Source organism: Gymnogyps californianus, chromosome 3, assembly GCF_018139145.2.
Source record: "Gymnogyps californianus isolate 813 chromosome 3, ASM1813914v2, whole genome shotgun sequence".
NCBI classification, from domain to species: domain Eukaryota; kingdom Metazoa; phylum Chordata; class Aves; order Accipitriformes; family Cathartidae; genus Gymnogyps; species Gymnogyps californianus.
In genome coordinates, this window is record NC_059473.1 from 127596202 (window position 1) to 127618123 (window position 21922).

Consider the following 21922-nt stretch of genomic DNA (forward strand, 5'->3'; position numbering starts at 1 on the left):
AAAGGCCTTTTTAAGATGAAGCAATATTAACAAAATAGGTGGGACAGCTGTTTTGTGAGCTGGGGTCCTCAGCCTTTCTTCTCCCCATTTGACTGTACTACTGCGTTCCCCTTTCCCTTCTCCCTCGCCTGGGAACCTGCCACGCTGTTGGTAAAGATCAGAAATAATTGCCTGTGAAGCAGTGTGTTTTTCCAAGGAGCAGGTGGCCATTTATTTGGTAATGATAGAGAAAAGAGAGTTGCAGACTTAATCACGTCGTAACAGAAACGTTTCCTTCCCTGTCCAGCAGAGCATGGCGTCCTCCAAAGCAGGATTAGTGCGCATGAGTTAACGAGCTGCAGCGTATCTTGGCCTCCGTTTTGCTCATCTTTAATTTACTGGGGAGCAGTGACCCCTGCTTTCTGATTACGCATCACTGCTTAGACATCCAGTGGCGAAGAGGATTTAAGTATTAGACATAAAGTCCTTTTTTTAAATCTAAAACTGAAATCTCAAAAAAAACCCTACACAAAAATTATTCCCAATTTTTCTGTGATGCTGCAGACGCGTTGGCGGTGGTTGTAGCCCAAGAAGCACCCCCCGGTCTGGGCGTGTTCCCGCTGCCCTCTGCGTGCGTGCACATGCAGAGGAGCAGACCAGCAAACACGGGCTGGCTTCTCCCGTTGCAACCCCCGGTGCTGTCAGGGGGATAATCTCGTTTCCTGGGTTGACTTGTGCATCAGCCCCGATTCGGACAGCAGCCCATCGCTGCCTGCTTCCATCGCTCGTGCTGCAAGAGGAATATCTGCCATTTTTTTAAATCTTGGGACGCAGTGTAAAATGGTTTCAAGCTGCATGCCCTGGGGAGTCGAGTACTGAGAGCAGGGTCTGTCCGTTCCTTATTAACTCAAGCCTTGTCTAGACATGAAAGAAGTTACAGCAGTGTAATCCTCAGACAGACACATTCATTCCTAAGACAGATCCCCCAGTATAATCCAATTTAAAGGTTCTTACTAGTTACAAACTAAACTGAAAAAGTCGTTCTTGCCTCAAATAAGAGCAAAGAGGTTTTGCTGGCATAATTGGATCAATTCTGTTCACACCTTGGCTTTTATCAGTGTAATTTTTCTAGGCTGACAAGGCTGCTTAAGAGGGGGAAGGAGAAGATGATGAGGCAGCAGCAGGCTGTGATCTGCCGGCTTGCTCTTGGCGCTCACAGGCTTTTCAACCTGCTGCAGCTGCTGCTTGGAAAGGCTGTTCCATTGCTCCCCTCAGCATTTTCTAAAACAGTCACCGACCCCGGCTGTGGTTCCAGCTTGTTCCTCCCTTTAAATGTTACAGGCGTCCTCTGTAGCGCGTGGGGTCGGTTTTCTGTGCCACAGACACCTCTTGTGAGTCTGCTCTGGAAGCGCAAGAAGCTGCTGTTGCACGCGTGGTGCTGCAGGAAACGCGCCCGCTTGGCCGTGGCTGTCCCGGGTTGGGATGTACGGTGACCACGAAGATCTCGGTGGCACCAGGCTTGTATTGGACAGTGTAGGCATCTGGCGTGATGACTTGGAAGTTTACAACTCTGTTCAGTGCCTTAGTTATATTTTAACGGATCCGCACTTTTCTTGGGCTACTTTTATTCTATTTAAGAAAATAAATTCTTTTAACTGCATGTCTTTGATTTTAACATATGCTATGAGCTACTAGGTGCAACTTGATGGAAGAATCTCCACAGGTTTGCAAGAGGGCATTAGGTAGTTAGGAAATAATTAGAAATGATGAGGCTCAGTGTAATAATCACTGTAAGTACAGGTTGACGTAAAACCTTGAAAGCTTTGCATGTTTTACAGTGCTAAAGACTTTTACAGTTACTGAATAACATATTTTAGAAGGGGGAAATCCTGCAGCCTGTATAGGAGTGTTCCCTACGCGGGATCAGCCTGCTGCTGCCTTACTGCTGAGGCTCCTCCCAGCAGTCTCCACTCTTCCCATCATCTGACCTTCCCACTGTTCCTTCCAGCAAGATAATAAACCTGCCTCCACACTGGATTTACAAACGAAAGGGATGCCATGACATAGTTTAAAGCATTAGACTTTGGTTCCCCAGGTATTAAATCCATAGCACTATAGTAAACACTGTCATAAAAAAAATCTGAGATAAAATGTTTTCAAAGCCTAATGTCAAACTATGTTTGTGGCAGTAAAAGCAACTTGAGTAAGAAAAGATACTCAGATTTAAATTTTCCCTTTTGGGCCACGTCCAAGTCCTGCAGCGTGAGAACTAGAAATACAGACCGATCAACAGAGTTTAACTTCCCAGCGCAAAAAAAACCCCCCACGTACAAGTTGTTGCAATGGAGGAGCGAACGCAGCTCTATAAATGAGTTCAGGTTTTGAGACAGATTGGTAGCACAGGGAAGGAATTTTGTGTGAAATTTTAATGTCCCTTCTTAAATCAAAAGGAAAGACCAAGATGCTTAACAGTTAACGCCGCTCAGCGGAGTTGTATCTTTTTTATGTTAGTAAGAAATAGCTGATGGGGCAGCAAGTTCCTGGTCAAGTCATTAACAGCCAGGAGGTATCCTCAGGTCGTTACTTCTGACGGGTGTCGTTCACGCTGCTGCAGAGGCAGCAAAGACCATCCCGGGGCCGGTTCCTACCTGGCGTGCACGCAGCGGTAGATTGGAGCGGGACTCGGGCTTCTCTCCTCCGGGGAGGCTCAGTCTGACAGTTCATGTGACCCCACTCGAAGGTGGGGGGCCACCAGGAGGGCGAGGAGCACCAGCCCTGCCCAGGCGTCCTCCCGCCTTCTCTGGAGGTGGTCAGTCTTCAGCGTCGCGCAGCCACGCAACCATGGCAGTGGCGTGAGAGGCGGTAGGAGCGCGTGGCCTGTGGTGGGGCTGGAGGCAGAACCCACCACCGCTCTGGTGGCAGACTGCGCTTGTGTCGTCTGAAAGCAGCGCGGCTTGGAAAAAAGAAATGGGCTGGGGGTTTTTTTTTCCACTGAAAGGCCAGCAGCTTTCTTCGTTGGAACTGTCTCACCAGGGACGCTTGAAGCCCTGGGGAAACTGTTCTGTTTCGCTTGGGAGTTTTGCTTAGGCTCAGTTGTTTGAAAGCCACCGCTGGCCATCAGCGCCTGGCTTCGCCTCGGTGGCTCTGTTGGTTTCGGGGGTTAGCGGAGGAGGGTGCTCAGCTCTCCCCAGGCGGGGCTGACTGGGCTGGCGCTGGTTTGAACTTCCACAATCCCACGTCTGAAGATATGGGTGGCTGCAGTGGCGGTAGGAGGGAAAAGACGGCATGTGCGCGCCGAATTACCTCCGGCGATTAGCACGGATTAATTGCTGCGGTGGGGGAGAAGACCATTCCCAGGACGTTGCCGTGTCTGGCACCGTGCAGCGTTGAGGAGCGCCCTCGGCTCACCGGCCGCGTGCAGCGTTAACCTGGTGGGCGAGGAGGTCCCTTCCGGACGTCGGGTCTGTTTGCCGCCCGTGTCTCACAGGGAGAACAGCTCGAGCGTTTGCTAGAACGATGATATCCAGAATTTTCTTTGTTACCTAGGTTGTTTTTTTTAATGCTATACATTTGATATAACTGAAGATCAATTTTAAGAGCTTACAGTAATATATTTTAAGTAATATATATTTTAGTATCTGTAAAAAAAAATTGACAAAGGATGGTTTATGAACTAGATAAACAGGGTATTGGGAGTATGCAGTTTCTCAGCAAGGCCAAGAATAGTTTTACTAGCAGGAGAACTGAAAAGATTCAGTTTTTTCCATTAATGCAATAAAAATGGGAATTCTTAAAAAGAAGAAATCCAATACTGTTTACCACGTGCTTTTCTTGTTTTGACAACAGGCCTGTAAACACCGTTTAGAAGATACTAAACCTTTGTCTGTCTTTTGCCTTTTTAAAAGGGACTTAAATTGGAATAGAGGGTATGTACAGAAAAAATCGAGTTGACACCATTTTAAAATGTATTTTTACACAAATAATATAGAAAAATCATATTTTACATAAGAATTTTAAGTATTTGAAATATGTATATATATACTGTATGTACTTCATATATTCTTTATTTTACATTTTCAATGTATTAAAAAGTATTTGAGCTGGTTGGATTTGAGCATGTAATAATGTTTAAAAAAAAAAAAAAAAAAGGAAAAGAACAGAGGGAGAGAGGATGTGAGTACTGCACCACTGCAGGAGCTGCTGTTAGCAACTACAGGGTAGCAGAGGAACCAGAAGTTCAGGAGCAAATGAATTTTGGACGAGTTTAGCAGTTTTCGACAGAGCATACAGAACATCTTTCAGTCCTGTGTCTTGTTTGTGTTTCCGTTAATATTTGTTCATTTTGCCTCATAACCATCCAGAGTAACCTATGGTGAGAAGACAAGAAGTTGAGGTGGATCTTTTATACAAGCAATGCTACCTTTATAGCCAAAGAGACATACTGGTACAGAAGCTACTCAACCAAAACAAAATCAGAAGCTACTCAGTTTTGCTGTGCCACTGAAATTTTAATAGCTTGATTTCTTGTGTGAGCATCTTATGCCGCTTTTGGGGAACTCAAACGACATACCAAAAGTCCAATGATTTCAAGGAAACACTATCAAAGCACATTTTTATTTTTTACTTTGTAGGAATTTTGGTGAAAATCTCACTGTAGAGGATGATACATCTTTGCAGCTATTAGAAATGGAGTGAATTCTCATCAGGAATGGGAACCTAGAGATGCTCCTCTTGAGCAGCAATGATCTGATACGCACACACTGCAAAGAGCAGCTGCAGAGCGGGCCAGACAGCAAAGGGGTGCAAATCAGGAGGTCACGGCGCTGTCAGGATTAAGCTGAGATAGATACACAGCGCTGTGTATTGCAAACGATGCATCAGTTTCCCCTGCCTCCCGGTACAGCCTCATGGAACTACTTATTAGAGTAAACGGCCAATACTGCTTGTTCTGTACAGACCTGTTTCTGAAAGAGTAGGAGACCGGCAGCCCCTGTAATTGCTGGCCCCAGTTCTGCGTATAGAGAGAGAGAATACAGATCTCTACTGAGAGAAAGGTGGAAACGGCTCCACAAGGTAGGAGGCACGGTGCGCTTGCCTCATCCCCTCTTCTACGATGCCCATTTTGGCTTAGGTGAATCTCAAATGACATTTACACTATTCCACTTACTCCAGCAAGCAACTGCAGGAATCCTGTATATAAATTGGAGCAATTCTGTAAAAAAAAAAATCCTGTATATAAATTGGAGGAATTACAGCGATTCTCTGTTGCTGGGACTTACAGGGAAGGAAACTGAATGTGGGAAAAGAAGAAGCATTAACAAGTCAAGTTTTAAAAGTACAAATCTGAAACCCAAAAAGGCAGGCAACTGATATTTTTATACTGCTTCAGTTATTATTGGAATCTCTTGAAAAAACAAAACGTGGCACCCAATACTTTGTCGAAACTTGCTATCAGCACATTGAGGGGGGCTTTTACTGTATAAACAGTTGCACTATAAGAAAGTCCCGCTGTTTGGGTGTGTGTATATACATAGAATCTATATGTGGGGGGGCTGTGCAGGTGTGTGTGCATGTATACGTATGTACACACAGCTATATTTTAGCTGAGTGTACATAGTAAGACCAGCTTCATCTCAGTCTTCTGGTGACATTACACCTTGCAAAGTTACCACAGACCTGAGAGGGAATTACAGCTTTTATATTTGTTTTCATATTTAAGATATATGGGTTAGACAAAATATATAATAGCAATGTGTTTTGATCTGCTGCACTTTTTAAAAAAAAAACATTCCTTATTCCCCTGGTACTGCTGCATCTCCCATTCCTTCCTCTCCCAATTTAAAACATGAAAACCAATTGGTCTCCTGTACCTTTCAGTTAAGGCTTCTCGGATGCTGCATTATAGATTTTATATTGGAAAAGCCGGGCCAAGAGTTTAACTTCTGGAGGCCAGGCCTCCAGAGTCCTCACGGCCCAGTTCCAGGGCCAACACCAGGGACGTGACCCAACAGGCAACGCAGGCGTGGAAATGATCGCGACGCAGCTACTGCAGCTCGCTACAGGACTGTGTCCCAACTGACACAACTTTAACTGTACTGTCTGCGCAGATGCTCTCAGCCCACCGGTAGCTCAGACGGGACAGGCGTTACCTTGAACCTCAGGGACAGAGGTTTCAGTCACGATTTTTTTACCTTGTGTCCAGAGGTGTACCAAGGGTACACCCACAAACAGCCGACTTTTTGCTGGATTTACAGCGCCTTCCGTTGCCGTAAATCTTCTGTGCGACTGTAAGCCCATACCCTATCACAGTCCGTTTGCAAAGTCAAATTTAAAGAAGAAATGTGGTGAGGTTTGTATGGGAAAAAAGCAAGTGTAGTTCAGTAAGATAACTTCTAGGCATTTAAAAACAGCACGGGCCAGTTCCAGCAAAGGAGCGATACATCAGGGACAAACATGGTCCGTCGTGCTGCAGCTATGCATTCTGGCAAAGGTCGTTTTGTCAACAAGTTTTTCACTCGTTTTGCTGTATAAGATTCCACCTTAGCTTCTCACCAGCATTAAGAGGGATCTGAGGAGTGCTAAAAACAGCCTATTTCTAACCTGTCACTTGAAGATCTGTGTGCCCTTAGGAGATAGCACTTTGACAAGCAAAAGCCTGCCCTGTGGCTTACGTCTTATTGCGGATTCTGTTCCTCTTCCTCTCACTTATTTTTGTCATGTAAAACTACCTGCTTTATAAATGAATGTAAAATACAGTAGTTCTTCAGCACATGGACAAATGTGTATTTTATCTTAATGTTTCATTTTATGTTAAATAAAAAGCATATGATTTTATGGTCGTTAGTGCTGCTAATGTTGATTTTTCAATTATTCCCTTTTGTCTTTCAAGGGACCCTGACACACGATAGTGAACTACATTTTTCTGGCTTTATAAGCTGTGGAGATCTCTAAAATTTTTGACACATTTCAAGGGGAAAACTTTGGTTTAATACTAAGCCTTAATACAGACTCTGCAGTTCCCTCAGGCCTCACTTCTTGGGGTCCTGAAACACTTCAGGAGCATTGAACTGTAGATTTGAGAAAAAGAAACAAACGGGGAGAAACCTGTATCAAGTGATTGCAACCTGGTTTCTCTTAAACGGAGAGATTCAGAGATATAGGTCTGTAACCAACTTTCTTGATTCCTGTCAGGTAAACTTTGAATACACTTAACAACTTAAGTAAAGTCAGCAGGACTGAGGTGCCTGGGAATGTGTAGGAAGCCTGGGATTTCTTTTCACTGAATATATTAAAAGTATCAACAATCTCCATTTCAAGTATGGAAAGGTACTGTGAAGGGGCTGTGAACCTACTACTGTGAATAATCACGTCAGGAGCGAACACAAAAAGGAGAAGGAAAGATCTGTAAAGAAATTTGTGTCCCGCAGAGCGAAGAGCGAATACAAGAAGTCCAGCTGAGTTTTGAGTTTGCAGCCATTAGCAAAAAAGCCCCCAAATTCTACCATCTCATATAGAGAAAGACACAGAAAGAGGAAAAGAAGAAAAGATAGTGATTAAAGATAGTCTTCAGGCATGGCCCAAAAAATGCTCAAAACAAAAGTAATACTCCTCCTCTGTGCTCACTGAGGATGTTATACATACCACTGCAACCGGATGACAGGTTTTTGAAAGAGCTGACACAAAAAGCTGTGGTTCAGGTAACGCATTTTTTTGCTTATCAAGAGAACTCTGATGATAACCTGTGCAGCATAATTCTGTCTGTATTTAAGAATAAGAGAAAATTACATCACTCATATGCAAGGCTCTGCAAGTTTTGAGGTAAAGACTAATTGAAGACATGCTAGTAAATAGGACAGAAAGCAACACAATCCTGCCAAAGGTATGCGCAGACTAATTGTGTATTGTGTTGATAAATAGTTTCTCATCAGATAAAATAAGGTATATCTTCAGTAATAAAAATGATACAAGAAACTGTTATGTGGGAAATCAGTAATAAAACTTGAGAAGATGAAGATAAATAAACTAAGTATAAAGAACTGGTTCAAAGGGGCTTAACGGGTAGTCCTAACAGTGGGAAATCAGTTTGGATGAAGAAGTCTACTGAAATTCCTCCAGCGTCAGTCTGGACATGCATCTTTTTAAGATTTTTTTCATCAGTGATACTAGCACCAAAAATTGAGAGTATCCCAGCAAAACTAACTAAGTGATGACACAAACTTGGGATACATGTGCATACAGACAAAACTGTAACTCAAGAAAGAGCTGTTAAGTGAAATTCAGCCACACACACTGGTGTCACAAGGTATATAGGGACAAATAACACAAGCTTCTGCACTAGAAGTGGGTGTACAGTAACTGGAAGGAGGATGAGAAGGCCCTGGAGATATTAATTAATCATACCCCATGATTATAAGCTGTCAGTCTGATTTAGCCATTGGAAAGAAAAGCAATTCTGGAAGCCCAGTCCGTGTACTGCCAGTAGCGATGAAATCAGTGTGAATTGCACAAGGTAGTAAGATACTATGTGTGGTTCCACTCACCTGCAGGCAAGAAAAACTAATTCAAACTGGAACAAGTGCATTGAAAGACTTCTAAATAATCAGGAAGGGAGAGGCTCTGACATGGTAAGAAGCCCAAAAGTTTAAGTTAAAAAACAAAAGGTAAAAGGCTATCTATCACCAGGATAAACATTAAGGGGGAAAACCAGCTAGTCAGCACCGGTACAAGAACAAATGGGTATGCACTAGCTGTGGAGAAACTTTGTTTAGAAATCAGAAGAAAGTTGCTACTTGACAAAATGTAAACCAGAAGAGAATACGTGGAGTTACAGGGATGCTGTGTCTCTATTAAAATGTTGGGCTTAACGTTCCAGGAAGCCCTTGACAGTCCTATTTTCCTAAATAAGACTTAATTTTTTTTTCAGATGTCAACAGGAATGTCCAGATAATGTTCTTGAATAAAACACTTCATTTTAAAGCGCAGTAATTTTTATGAGTAAATTATTCCTTTCATTGTCATGTCTATGCTAAAAGTGATGTCATGTCCTCAGCACTGCTTTTTCATCTATTTTATTCTATTCATTAAAGGTTGTTATATCACATTATTACTCATCCATCCCAGTCCCACCAGTCGTGTTGTAAATGTGAATAATGTCTCCCATGCATTCATGCTCTGTTCCTCATCTAAAGGGTTCCTGCACACCTCACATTTCATTGCTGAAATGCAGTGTTTCTGAAACATTGTGCAATCAAAAGCTCTTGTGGTATCACCCATCTCTGTGCAGCCTACCGAAAGATTGGTCCTCCCCAACCAGGACAGAGACAACTATTTTTAATTTCTGGCAACAACGTCAGTTCCTCATGGGTAGATAATGCAAATTATCTGTAATTCCTTGCTGCACTAAGTACTTCCCATCCTGGAGGGACTGAGCTGGTGCCAGCACGCAACAGGCAGGCAGCGGTTCCCCCGGTATGGGTATGTGTAAGTGTATGTTAGCAACCAGAAACTGCTGCAGTGCCTCACTTCTGCACCCTGCAGGAACTGAGCTGCTGCCAGCCGGGTGTGAGCATCATAGAATCACCAAATCACACAATGGTTTGGGTGGGAAGGGACCTTCAAAGGCCATCTAGTCCAGCCCCCCTGCCATGGGCAGGGACATCTGCAACTCGATCAGGTTGCTCAGAGCCCCGTCCAACCTGACCTGGAATGTTTCCAGGGATGGGGCATCTCCCACCTCTCTGGGCAACCTGTGCCAGTGTCTCACCACCCTCAGCATAAACAATTTCTTCCTTATATCCAGTCTGAATCTCCCCTCTTTCAGTTTAAAACCATCAGCCCTTGTCCTATCGCTACAGGCCCTGCTAAAAAGTCTGTCCCCATCTTTCTTAGAAGCCCCTTTAGGTACTGGCAGGCTGCTGTAAGGTCTCCCCGGAGCCTTCTCTTCTGGGGCTGAACAACCCCAACTCTCTCAGCCTGTCCTCACAGCAGAGCTGCTCCAGCCCTCGGATCATCTTCGTGGCCTCCTCTGGACCCTCTCCAACAGGTCCGTGTCTTTCCTGTCCCGAGGACCCCAGAGCTGGACGCAGTGCTGCAGGGGGGGTCTCAGGAGAGCGGAGTCGAGGGGCAGAATCCCCTCCCTCGCCCTGCTGGCCACGCTGCTGGGGATGCAGCCCAGGACAGGGTTGGCTTTCTGGGCTGCGAGCGCACATTGCCGGGTCATGTTGAGCTTCTCATCAACCAACACCCCCAAGTCCTTCTCCTCAGGGCTGCTCTCAATCCACTCATCGCCCAGCCTGGATTTGTGCTTGGGATTGCCCCGACCCATGTGCAGGACCTTGCACTTGGCCTTGTGGAACTTCATGAGGTTCACACGGGCCAGCCTCTTAAGTGTGTCAGGGTCCCTCGGGATGGCATCCCTTCCCTCAGATATGGCAGCTGCTCCACTCAGCTTGGTGTCATCACTGGACTTTATTTTCTTCTTGAGTTTTATTCTTCTCTTCTTTAATTCATGTAACTAATTAATTGCTATATCTTGTTGTTAAATAAATAAATAAGACTCTAAGCTTTTGTTAGCCCCATAGAACTCCCCTGTGACCCTTGGGAAGAATGAGGATGGGCACAACCCACAGTTACAAAACAGTTACGAAGGGTGCATGCCCTCCACTGCATCTACTTTGGAGCCTACATCTTCTTAGTAAATGGTAGATACAGTCATAGAATCACAGAATTATAAAATCACAGAATCATTTAGGTTGGAAAAGAGCCTTAAGATCGAGTCCAACCATCAACCTAGCACTGCCAAGTCCACCACTAAACCATGTCCCTAAGCACCGCGTCTACACGTCTTTTAAATACCCCCAGGGATGATGACTCCACCGCTTCCCTGGGCAGCCTGTTCCAGTGCTTGACAACCCTTTCGGGGAAGAAATTTTTCCAAATATCCAATCTAAACCTCCCCTGGCGCAACTTGAGGCCGTTTCCTCTCGTCCTATCACTTGTTACTTGGGAGAAGAGCCCGACCCCCACCTCGCTACAACCTCCTTTCAGGTAGTTCTAGACAGCAATAAGGTCTCCCCCAGCCTCCTTTTCTCCAGGCTAAACAGCCCCAGTGCCCTCCGCCGCTCCTCACAGGACTTGTTCTCTAGACCCTAAGTCCCTGCGAAGCAGAACATTTACAACAGTTTTCATCACATCAGGCATAAAAGTGATGGTGATTATGCACTGAAACAAACTTGAAGTCCGGTATTCACTGTCTCCCACTGTCCTTAAATCACAATGGGATGACTTTCTGGATGATCAGCTTTAGCCAGTTAGTGGCGACTGGGCAACGCAATGAGAGTCTAGTGAAAAAGCAAGAATTATGGGCCAGGGAAAAAAAAATATATATCCCTGGAAATAACAAATATTTTGTGACAAAAAAGACCAGAGAATAAGGTACAAGAAATGCAAAGATACGAAGTGAAAAGTTCATTTCTTCCCACTTCTGTTGCCACTATGGAAAGACATGGAAGTAAACGTTCCTTACTTTACAATGCTGTCTCAGTTTCTCCATCTTACGTGGGGAAGGGGCAGTTTTCAAAGGTCCATCAAAGGGTGCTGCGAGGCTCTGCCATTATTCTCCCTGTAATGCAGAACAAATACTTAGAAAGGCAGACTTGTGTTATTATGCAGTGGAATGCCCTATTGCATTGAAAACCTCCCTACTATTGCTCCTAGCTGGTTATAACGAGTGAGTACTTATATCCTAAGAGCTCCGTACCTTCCCATGTCTGTTTTCTTTCAGCTCTCCAAACACCTCTTCAGTAAAGAGTCAGCTGTTGTAAGTTCTGTGCCCTGGGAGGGAGCCTTACAAAGGATGTCCTATTAAATTTAGACATTTCACCTGTATTTTAACAGAATCTGCTTCAATTTTACAATCATCACCTGGCTTGTTTTGTTCTCTGCCAAATTGCAATAAAAAACTTGTAAGTGAAAGAAAAGCTGCAGAATCCATTTCTAAATATAGATAAGGAGCATGCTTATGGCTCAAGCAAGGTAATTATCTTGTCACACTAAAGAGGAACAAAAGAGGAGATTGTTTCTCTCTCCTGAGCTCAGCTTCTGCTTTATCTCACTTACCATGTTGGCTGCTAACTGGGAATACCTGTGAGACGGAAGAGCAGCTTGTGACATGCAGTTAGCTGCAGAGCAGCAAATACTGCTTGCTAAGCCAACAGCTGGAGATACATATATACAGGGGCTATAAGGACCTTCTTTGGTACTTAAGATAGCTGCTAAAGTGCAAAATTTTACATTCAGAATTTAAAATTCTGAAATTATTATGTAAATAAAAATAGAAGGATAGCAAAAACATTATTCCAGTTTCTCAGCCAGGACATTCTCAACCTCACCTTTTTAGTTATACTTGTTTTGGACTGAACTATGTTCTCTTTACAACCATGCACAGCATAACTTCATGTAAAAGTTGAGGAAAGTTGACATTTAAGCTCAGAGCCTTCTGACTTCTGAACACTTCTTCAGATGGTGCTGCTTGCCAAGAGATCACATACAAACAACAGCACAGGCACTTGATTTCTGTGGGAGGTTCACAATGCACTTTTGTTGCTACTTGAGGAAAAAAGGAAAAATGAAGAAGGGCAAATGTAGCAGCCTGGCTGTGGAAGTTAATCAGCTAATAGCTGAAAATTAGGAATGATCTAAAAAATGAGGGGAAAAAAAAAAAGATGTGAAGATTATAGCACAACAAAGTGTAGACCAGTCTTATATGATGTGTTACAAACCACGTAGAAGTAGTAACAAGAGTTACCACCAGTTTGCAGATGAAATACCAGGAACAGTGAAAAGACAAATATGACACTGAGGCTGAGGGCATGGGCGTCAAAAGAATTCATAAATGTGTAAATGTGTACACTGTAATGGTGAAAGATACGGAGCAAAAACATGCTAGACAAGTAGAAATTAATTAAAATCAAGGTATGAGTAAAATATAAAACACTGAAAGCCATCAACAGTGAAGATGCATGTTTAGGATTTAACAAAGAATTAACACCTAACTCCTACATGAATGAAGAGGTAAGAAGAGAAAAATGGAAGAATGAAGAAATGGAACACTACAGAGAATGGGGAGTCGACAGAACAGACAAGTTCTGCTTTGTGCTTCATAAAACATTTACTAGGAGCACCAGACCAAACACTCTTGTCTTTATCTTCCCTATTATTCAGGAATCCAACAATGGAATACAGACTACAAGGTAGACTGGGACCCACACAAACAGTGTAGAGAATTTTTATTTTTAATTAAAAAAAAAAAACCTAAAAGTGCCCTTTTCTTTACTTAGACCTGGTAATCAGCCATAATTTCTAACACCAATGGGATACAGCATAAAATTAAAAGTGAGCCAGTGTTCAAACAGGAAAGTCACCTTTCATCTGGAGAAATTAAATAAAAATTATGAAAGGAATTCAGAAAGTCTAAACTATTTGAGACCAACACCACAAAAGAATGTCAAACAGATGAGTCCAGGCTGAGGAAAACATTTCGGAGTATGGATGCTTAATGACAAGAAAAGTTAATGGAAGGAGACCTAATCAGTTGGCAGGCAGTTACCGCCTCAGAAGTATGTAAGAAATGAGGACCTGCGTAAGCTGAGTAGCCTGTAATACCATACAATCACTGGGCATTTTAATAGGCCATGGTCAGTCAAGCATCCAAACAGTCGGCTGGACTTGGCAGAGGCTGTGCTAGGGGATGAGGTCTGCGTCTTCTGTCTTGTAAGAGCACTGAACCCCTCGCTGATGCTTAAGAGCTCATAATTACACAGTAATCACCACGTTCAGTCGAAAAAAGCCACTGATTTGGCACATACCAGCAAACTGGCAAGCCAGGATGCTATACACGTTTATAGTGTTCTGGGTGGTATATCTATTTTAAAATAGAGAATAAAGACAAACAAACCTGAGAAAAAGCTGGTTTAAGCCATCTGGAAGAAGAATTAAACTCTGCACTGTCAAATCTGTGGATGACAGAAAAATTACTTAGAGCTCCTTACCTGCAGAGGCTATAAAAACCTACAGAATGAGGTTACCATCTTACCATCAGTAAGTTTAATTTTTAGAATTTTTGACATAAATAACTATAAATAAGTAAATGTAATTAGTACTAGTACATTTAAACATACCTGTGCAGAGTGCAGTGCACAGCTCTGATCAGCCACAACCAAGAACAGTGAATTCATAGTGCAACAGGGTCCATGAAAGCTTTTTAGTCTAACCAGGGGAACAGAGAATCTGCCATTGACAGAAATTAAAAAAAATGAAGGTAGATCCTACTGCTCTTCATAAACAAAAACAAATTAAAAAAAGAGATAAACTAACTACTGGAACTAAAGAAACACTGGCATAGGATTGGAGTGCTCTGAACAGTGAATAAATTCAAATGAAAGTCAGAAAATGGCTTCCATCTGCACAAAAGTAGGATTTTGGAACATCTTCCAATAGATGGGCAGGTGGAAAATCTAACAGTTTTTAAACCTTATAAATTTATGAAGTGAATTATAGACATGTTGCTAGTGACATCAAGGAGCTGTTCTTGATGATCCAAGAGATTCTTTCCAGTTCTACGTTTCTAATCATTAAATAAACTTCGTGCACTATGTCACATTTGGAGATGTCATATAAATAAAACAGTCCAACTCACCCAGTGGTGGAATGTGCTGCTTTTGAGTCACCCCTTACCAACATCTTTCTTCACCATCAATTTCACCACAAGTTTAACAGAAATGCAATTTTCAGTCAATGACTGGACTGAAACCAAGTATCTGCTGAAGATCTTAAATTCACTGGTTATCTTCTGAAACATCTCATCTCTGTTTCAAGACATGAGAAGCTGCAAATTAATTTTAAGCAAATTTTGCCACATTTTGCTACTTTGCTAAGAAAGCAACAGTTGTAAAAGGGGAAGGACATAAAAGATCGTGCCACTGTCTCTTCCCCGCCGCCCCCCCTCCACTATTTTTTCCATAGTTTGCACAATTTATCTTTGAGAAAACATTTGCCCTTGAAATGACTCTGGTTTGAGTTTGCTGCCTCAGCATTAGTTGAGATTTCACTGCTGATTACTTACAGTGTCATAGTGGGCAGCTCCTACTGCCCTCCTTGTCTTGTTTCTTTGTGGTTCTTTTAGACAGAAGCCTTAATACTCTTCTACTGCTGAGAAAAACCACACAGAAGACAAATATAGCCTGTGGAAAATACTTCTTTTTACTTCAGAATAATGGAAAAAGTAAGCTATTTACATTGCTATGCAACTTCTATTATTACTGACGTTGCAAATCCTTCACCCTTTCTCCATACAAAGCTTAACCAACTCCAATGCTTTTTTCTGTTTTCATTTCTTCTTCACCTCTACTAAATTTGGTTTAGCCCTCTCCCATCACACCTACTGAAAACCTTTTCCTATCGTCCCTGAAGCTAGTCCAAAACACAGCTTCTAAAATTGTAAGTGTAGGGAAACTGAGTTGAATAGTCCTAACAGGTATTTTGTTTTTAAAATTCCATTTAGTGCTGAATATTTAGTAATGGAAAATAAAATGAACAGCTGATTCTCAGCTGGAGGTCTCTGAATACAGAGATTTGTAAATTGAAGTTATGGTAATGTTCCAAAACATGCTGGGACACTGAATTTGAGCAAAGAGGTACTGATGTATTTTATATTCTGATTCCCCTTCAGATCTGTGCTGAGCAGTTTTGAAAGGAATAGTAGGAAAAGCGTAGTAGCAGCAGTGAGCACAGACGAATGCATGTATATACAAACAATCCACCGCACTCATACAGCAGCAAGACAGGACAGGCGGCAGTGCTGTATAAGAAGATGTAGGAGTTGTTTCAGACAAACATCATACTTGAGAAAAAGGAAATCATAATACTGGGCTGCATAAAGAGAAGTATTATTTGTGAGTCTGGTGAAGTGGTTCTTTCCTGAGCACAGTATCAGGATGGCACTGACCCGGAGTACTGTATCTTGTTTTGGGAATCAAAGTTCAAGGATGAGTGGGCCAACTGGACGAGAGTCCAGAGAAGAGCAACTGAATACTTCTGCATAGAAAACATGCCCTACAAGGAGGGCTGCTGTTTAAATATGAGAAAGCTTAAGGAACGTCACAGCAATCTAGAAATAACTGTAAAGAGGAAGGGAGTCAAGTTGCTCAGTATCCAATGGAGGAAGGACAAAGAGTAGCGCAGAAATAACTCTCCAATGGTAAGGCTAATTTCACGCTGCAATAGATCGCCTAGGGAGATCATGAATTTTCCGTTGCAGAAGTGTTTTAAGCCAGGTTTGACAAGCATGTGTTATGGGCACGTGTTCCATGTCATGAGACAAACATGATGGGCATGTTTGTCTTTCCGCAGGACAGAAAGAGGTCCATTCAAGACTTAATTTCCGTGCACCATGAACACTGTATTCTAAGCAAGTAGGATGCTCTTCTACTAGAACACAAAATTAAAGAATATTATAAACCTTATACATCTCCAATCATCTACTTTTGGGTTTGCCTTTGTTCCTCTTAACATCTTTGTGACAGCCCCAAAATGCAAATTCAGTCTTGTGCTCAGATCTGAGGTGACATCATCTGAGGTCTCCTTTTATTTTTGTGTTTTGTTCACAATTGGATGAAATGACGTATGATGACACTGAAGCTGAAGATCTCAACAAGAAGGCAAATACTTCCTATGCCAAATTTCATGTTATTTTTAAACTAGTACCACTACTCTGGAATGCTAAGTACATTCTTCTGACAAAAACTCCTGTCAGAATTGTATCATCAAAGCATACTCCTACAGAAGAATGTCTTCAGCCTCTTCTGCTTTTTTATGTAGCTGTTTCTGCATCCGAAAGAGGAGCACTGTGGGCTTGCAAGAGCTGTTTGATATTACGAGCTCCAATCTACTTATTCACCATTTAAAGAAAATGACTTTTTGAATTAAGAAGTATCTGTAGGGTTTTACTCTCCTCTTGATGCACACATCCACTGCCCACAAATACAAAGAGAATTCGTATCTACACAAACTGAAGGGAAAATCCATTTTTTTAATATCTAACTTCTATACGCAGGTACTTTTAAGGTGTAACAATGGGAAGCAGTTGAAAATGACAGTGGGGTGTTTCTAAGCATTGGCACTTTCTTCATATTTATTACTTGAGTGTGGCATTTTCTGTCTCTCACAAATTCAGACCAGTAAGCTAGTACATAGATGTGAGGTAAACAGGTTCTCCAAATACTTGTTATCCCTGGTCCAGAAAACAAAGTAGCAGCAGCAGGAAAAAGCAATTTACCGAAAAATCGTAAATTTTACATTGGTGATGATAAATTTAATTCTCACTCATATAGGATGTTTCTAAGTATATTTCACTAAGTGTAAATGGTAATGCTAGATTCCATTTACTCCGGGTTGCCAGCACCTTTCACAGAGAAAAACAAGGGAATACATTTGTACTTAACTACTACACATATGCACGGGACAGATTCTGCACATGCTGAGGCTACCTCCCTAAGACATGGCAAAAGATATATATATATATGTACTATATATTATGTCACTACTCAGAACTGACAAATTAATCTAATTTTCTGGCACTACGATTAAAAATGGGAATATATTCCTGTTCCTCTTTTTTTCTAAGGAAGGAGGAAATGAGATTTCATTATAAGAACATCAAACAGAAAGATATGTCAGTGGGAAACAATATGTCCTTCAATTATGAATGAGAGATGACCAAACTGCTTTATTATTGAAAGAAGCCAGAGTTTTTTTTAAGAAAAATCCATCAGCCAAAAGAGACATGATCATTTTCTAACAAAATGCTAAAGTGACAAATGTCATAAACAGCTGCTCCCCTTCTCTATTAGTTTAATTCAAGTTTTAAATTTAAATATGTAACTTAAATAAAACAGAATGTCTGGAGGGAGAAAACTATTTTAAAAACAAACTGCAACAGCCTGATCTAACTTTAAAGCTGTCTCTATGGATCTGGTCCTCAACTGAGTAATCGCTTGGAGCAGAATGACCTCCAGAGGTCCCTTCTCACCTAAATTATGCTATGGCTCATTGAATGTAAAGACTGTAGAGCAGCATACCTGAGTCTGAATGCAGTCAGAGGATCGCAGGACAATTCAGACTGAAAGGGACCTCAAGGAGGTCTCCAGTCCAACCTCCTGCAGCTCAGAGCAGGGGCAGCTTGGCCTCCACCAGGCTGCTCAGGGCTCTGGCCAGTCAGGGCTTGGAAAATCTCCATGGATGGAGATGACACAATCTCTCTGGGCCCCTGCTCCACTGCCGGACTGTCCTCATGGGGATAAAGTTTCTCCTTATATCCTGGCTGACTCTTGCCTGTTTTCTCTCGTCCTCCTGCCGTGCAAGGACACTGTGACAAGCCTGGCTCCATCTTCCTGACAGCCTCCCTGCAGGAGCAGGGTGGTGGCTGTCAGATCCCCCTCAGCCTTTTCTTCTCCAGCCTGAAGAAGCCCCAGTCCCTCAGCCTCTCCTCACAGGGCAAGCGCTCCAGTCCCCTGAGCATCTTGGTGGCCCTCAGCTCAGCTCGCTCCTGGTTTTTGATGTCTTCCTTGTACTAGAGGCCCCGGGACAGGACACAGAATCGAGGTGTGGTCTAATGAGTGCTAAGCAGAGGGGGATAATCACTTCCCTCAGTCTGCTGGCTGTGGTCCTGTGGTCCTACAGCCCAGGATGCTGTTGGCCTTTGGTGCCAGGGCACACTGGTGGCTCAAGTTCAGCTTGTGTCTACCAAGACTCCCAGGTCCTTTCCAGCAGAGCTGCCCCCAGCCTGCACTGTTGTCAGGGACCTTCTTTCCCAGGGGTAGGACTGGATGACCTCCTGGATGGACCCTGAACCTCATTCATTGCATTGTCTGGGACTGTTGATGGATGCTGTTGAGCACCTTGCTCTGTCTGCCACGTTCATATCCTGTGGGACTATGCCCTCGTCAGCGACGGTACTGCCTGTACCGTGGTCATCCTCAGCTTCTAGCTTGTCTCCCCTTGTCAAGCAGCTGGGCATTGCTGTCCCTGACCACAGGGTCTGAATACAAAGTGAGGACTTTCTTCAAGCTCTTATCTGTCCTCTATTTTTAAATACAGTGGTACACTTCTTGGGCTTCACTCTGTCTCAACCCACTTTAAAAGCAATAGTATTTCTTTTCAAATGCTGTCACTTCATGGGACTGAATGTAGCACTGCACGATGCAATGTTTTACAGAGCACTACAATTAACTGCAGGTAGTTGATGTTGAAATTCAACACAGCAAGTAAAAAAAATAGATCTATTGATTTGGGTTATCTCAATTCAGGAAGCCATGACTGTACCTGCTACACTGCTTTAGAAATTGTTACCTGTAAGGGGGAGGCTGTAGAGTGCACTAGCTGCTGATACCATGACAGCAACACGAGATGGGATTCATTGGCCTTAACTTTGGCATCTTTAATTTAGATGTCTAACTCCAAACAAGTTATGATTTCCCTTATAGTCAATGCAGACAGACAGAATTCAGAGGGCAAATCATGTCACCATAAGACAGGTGCTTAAGGCAGGTCATACAAACTGCTGTCTGAAGGTACCTATTTACTTGACTGTGAAGGGATCCCAGGGTGTCGGGATGAGAGTTATTTATCTCATTTTTAGATTTCTCAAGTTAGATGATATGAACCCCACTCAGGGGCCTAGATTCACAAAGAAGATACAGGCATCTAAATGTCTCTTTACTCACCAAAGTCCAACGTGAGGACGCTGTTAACACTCAGAAAACCCCTATCTAGCCCTGCAGGTGCTTAAATTTTTATCATATATAATGGAAGAATTTCTTTCTAATCCATGTTAAAAAGTGGCTCCTGGTCCCCAGGTGAAGCAGAAGAAAATGCTTTGTGTCCATAGTGTCCTAAGTCTACGATCCTACACAGCAGATCAGCTGGGGGGCTCTGGAGCATGACAGCTGTTGCTTCAGCCCTTGTACCTCCGTAACACAAGCCTCTCTTGCATACACTACTAATACCCTCAGCTCATTTTCTTGAGACTACATCAACATACTCGACATAAGGAAGTACCCTCTCTGCACACTTGCCGCTGCTGTTTTTCTTTAGCTGCATAAATATCCTGTGTGCTATTGCTGCGGTTCCTCCTTCCCCCTCCCCCCGGAATGGCTTGGAGAGGCTGTGACCTGGAATGGAGCAATATCGGGCAGACGGATGTTGGCATCTTGGAGGCAACTGTACTGCAAGACCATGAGGGAATAGAAAGAGTTTTGTGCAAACCATGTCCATTAATCTCCCCTCCCAGGCAGTGAGTTCGGTTTGGGCCACAGCCCAGGCTTGGTTTCCCCTTTGTCAAGGAAAGGTTTTAAGCCAAGGGACTAAGTACACACTAGCGTGACTATATGGTCCTATTTATGCTGAGCAATCCACAGCACTTCAGAAGGGAAGAGAACAGTCTGTTCTGCCTCCACCAGGAGCTGGTGCCCACTCAAGAGGACTGAGGGAGCCAGCTGATATCAGTGCGAGGCTATTCCCAACTGTGTCTGAAAGATCATGGCGATCAGGGGATGTTCCTCAGGACTGGGCAAAAGCACATGTCATTTCGATCATCAGGGAGGGCAAGGCAGATCCAGCCTCACCTCAATCCCTGGGAAAGTGATGTAGCAAGTAAGTCTGGAACCATTTTGAAACATATGAAGGGCAAGAAGGTGATGAGGAGTAGTCAGTGAAGACAAAATCATGCCTGACCAACATTACAGCCTTCTGCAGTGAAATGACCAACCTGCTAGCCATCTATGATGAGGGAAGAGCAGTGGATGTTTACCTGGACTTTAACACAGCTTTTCAAACTCTCTCCCATAACATACTCATAGAGAAACTGGTGAAGTACAAACTAGATAAGGGGACAGTGAGGTGGACTGAACACTGGCTGAACTGCCAGGCTCAGCGGGTTACCATCAGTGGCACAAAGTCCAGTTGGAGGCCAGTCACTAGTGGTGTCCCCTGGGGCTTGGTACTGGGTCCAGACATTTAACATCTTTATTAATGATCTAGATGATAGGACAGTATACAACCTCAGCAAGTCTGCAGAGGATACAAAACTGCGAGGAGTGGTTGATCCTCCAGATGATTGTGCTACCATTTAGAGGGGCCTTAACAGGCTGGAAAAATGGGCATAGAAGAACCTCATCAAGATCAAAGGGAAACGCCAAGTCCTGCACTCAAGAGGAACAACCCCAGGTACCAGTGAGGGCTGGTGGACGACTGGCTGGAAGACAACTTGACAGAAAAGGACCTGGGGTTCTGGTGGCCAGCAGCATGCCCTTGGGACAAAGGAGGTCAACAGCATCCCGGGCTGCATTAAGCAGAGTGTGACCAGCAGATTGAGGGAGGCAATCCTTCCCCTCTCTCAGCACTGGTGAGATCACAGCTGGCATAATGCGTTCAGCGCTGGGCTCCCCAGGACAAGAAAGACTTGGACTTACTAGTGTCAGCCCAGTGAAAAGCCACAAAGATGATTAAGGCTTTGTCACAGAAGGAGAGGTTATGATCGCTGTGCTGTACACCCTGCAAAAAGCCTCAGGTAAGGCACTCCGTGTTGAGTGAGTTCAGCAGCTGCGTTTAGACTAGTGTGTGAAACCTGCCCGAGGGTTATTCACAGGCATGAGACCGTATGGCACGGAACGGGCTGCAGCCACACTACTAAAACCTGTCAGACTGCACAAAACGGTGATTCTATCCAAACTGCCTACCAGGAATGGCCCCTATCCCACGCAAGATGCCCAGAATTGCCTGGAGGATGTTTGGGAGAATAGTAATTGGGCTGAAGCTTATATATACACACTAAAATACATTGGTTGCTTAACTGTTTCAACAGTTAAACAGTACCATGAAATTCCAGTGC

The 21922-nt window shown here is 43.4% G+C and overlaps 1 long non-coding RNA gene across 1 annotated transcript; it reads right to left on the minus strand.

The window, feature by feature from the left end:
• Positions 1-4031: 4031 nt before the first annotated feature.
• On the minus strand, positions 4032-11595 carry LOC127014303 (uncharacterized). Its single transcript, XR_007766173.1, has 3 exons — positions 11504-11595; positions 5133-5191; positions 4032-4346 (listed from the first exon to the last, which is right to left on the minus strand). It is a non-coding gene; the product is annotated as an uncharacterized LOC127014303 (long non-coding RNA).
• Positions 11596-21922: the final 10327 nt, after the last annotated feature.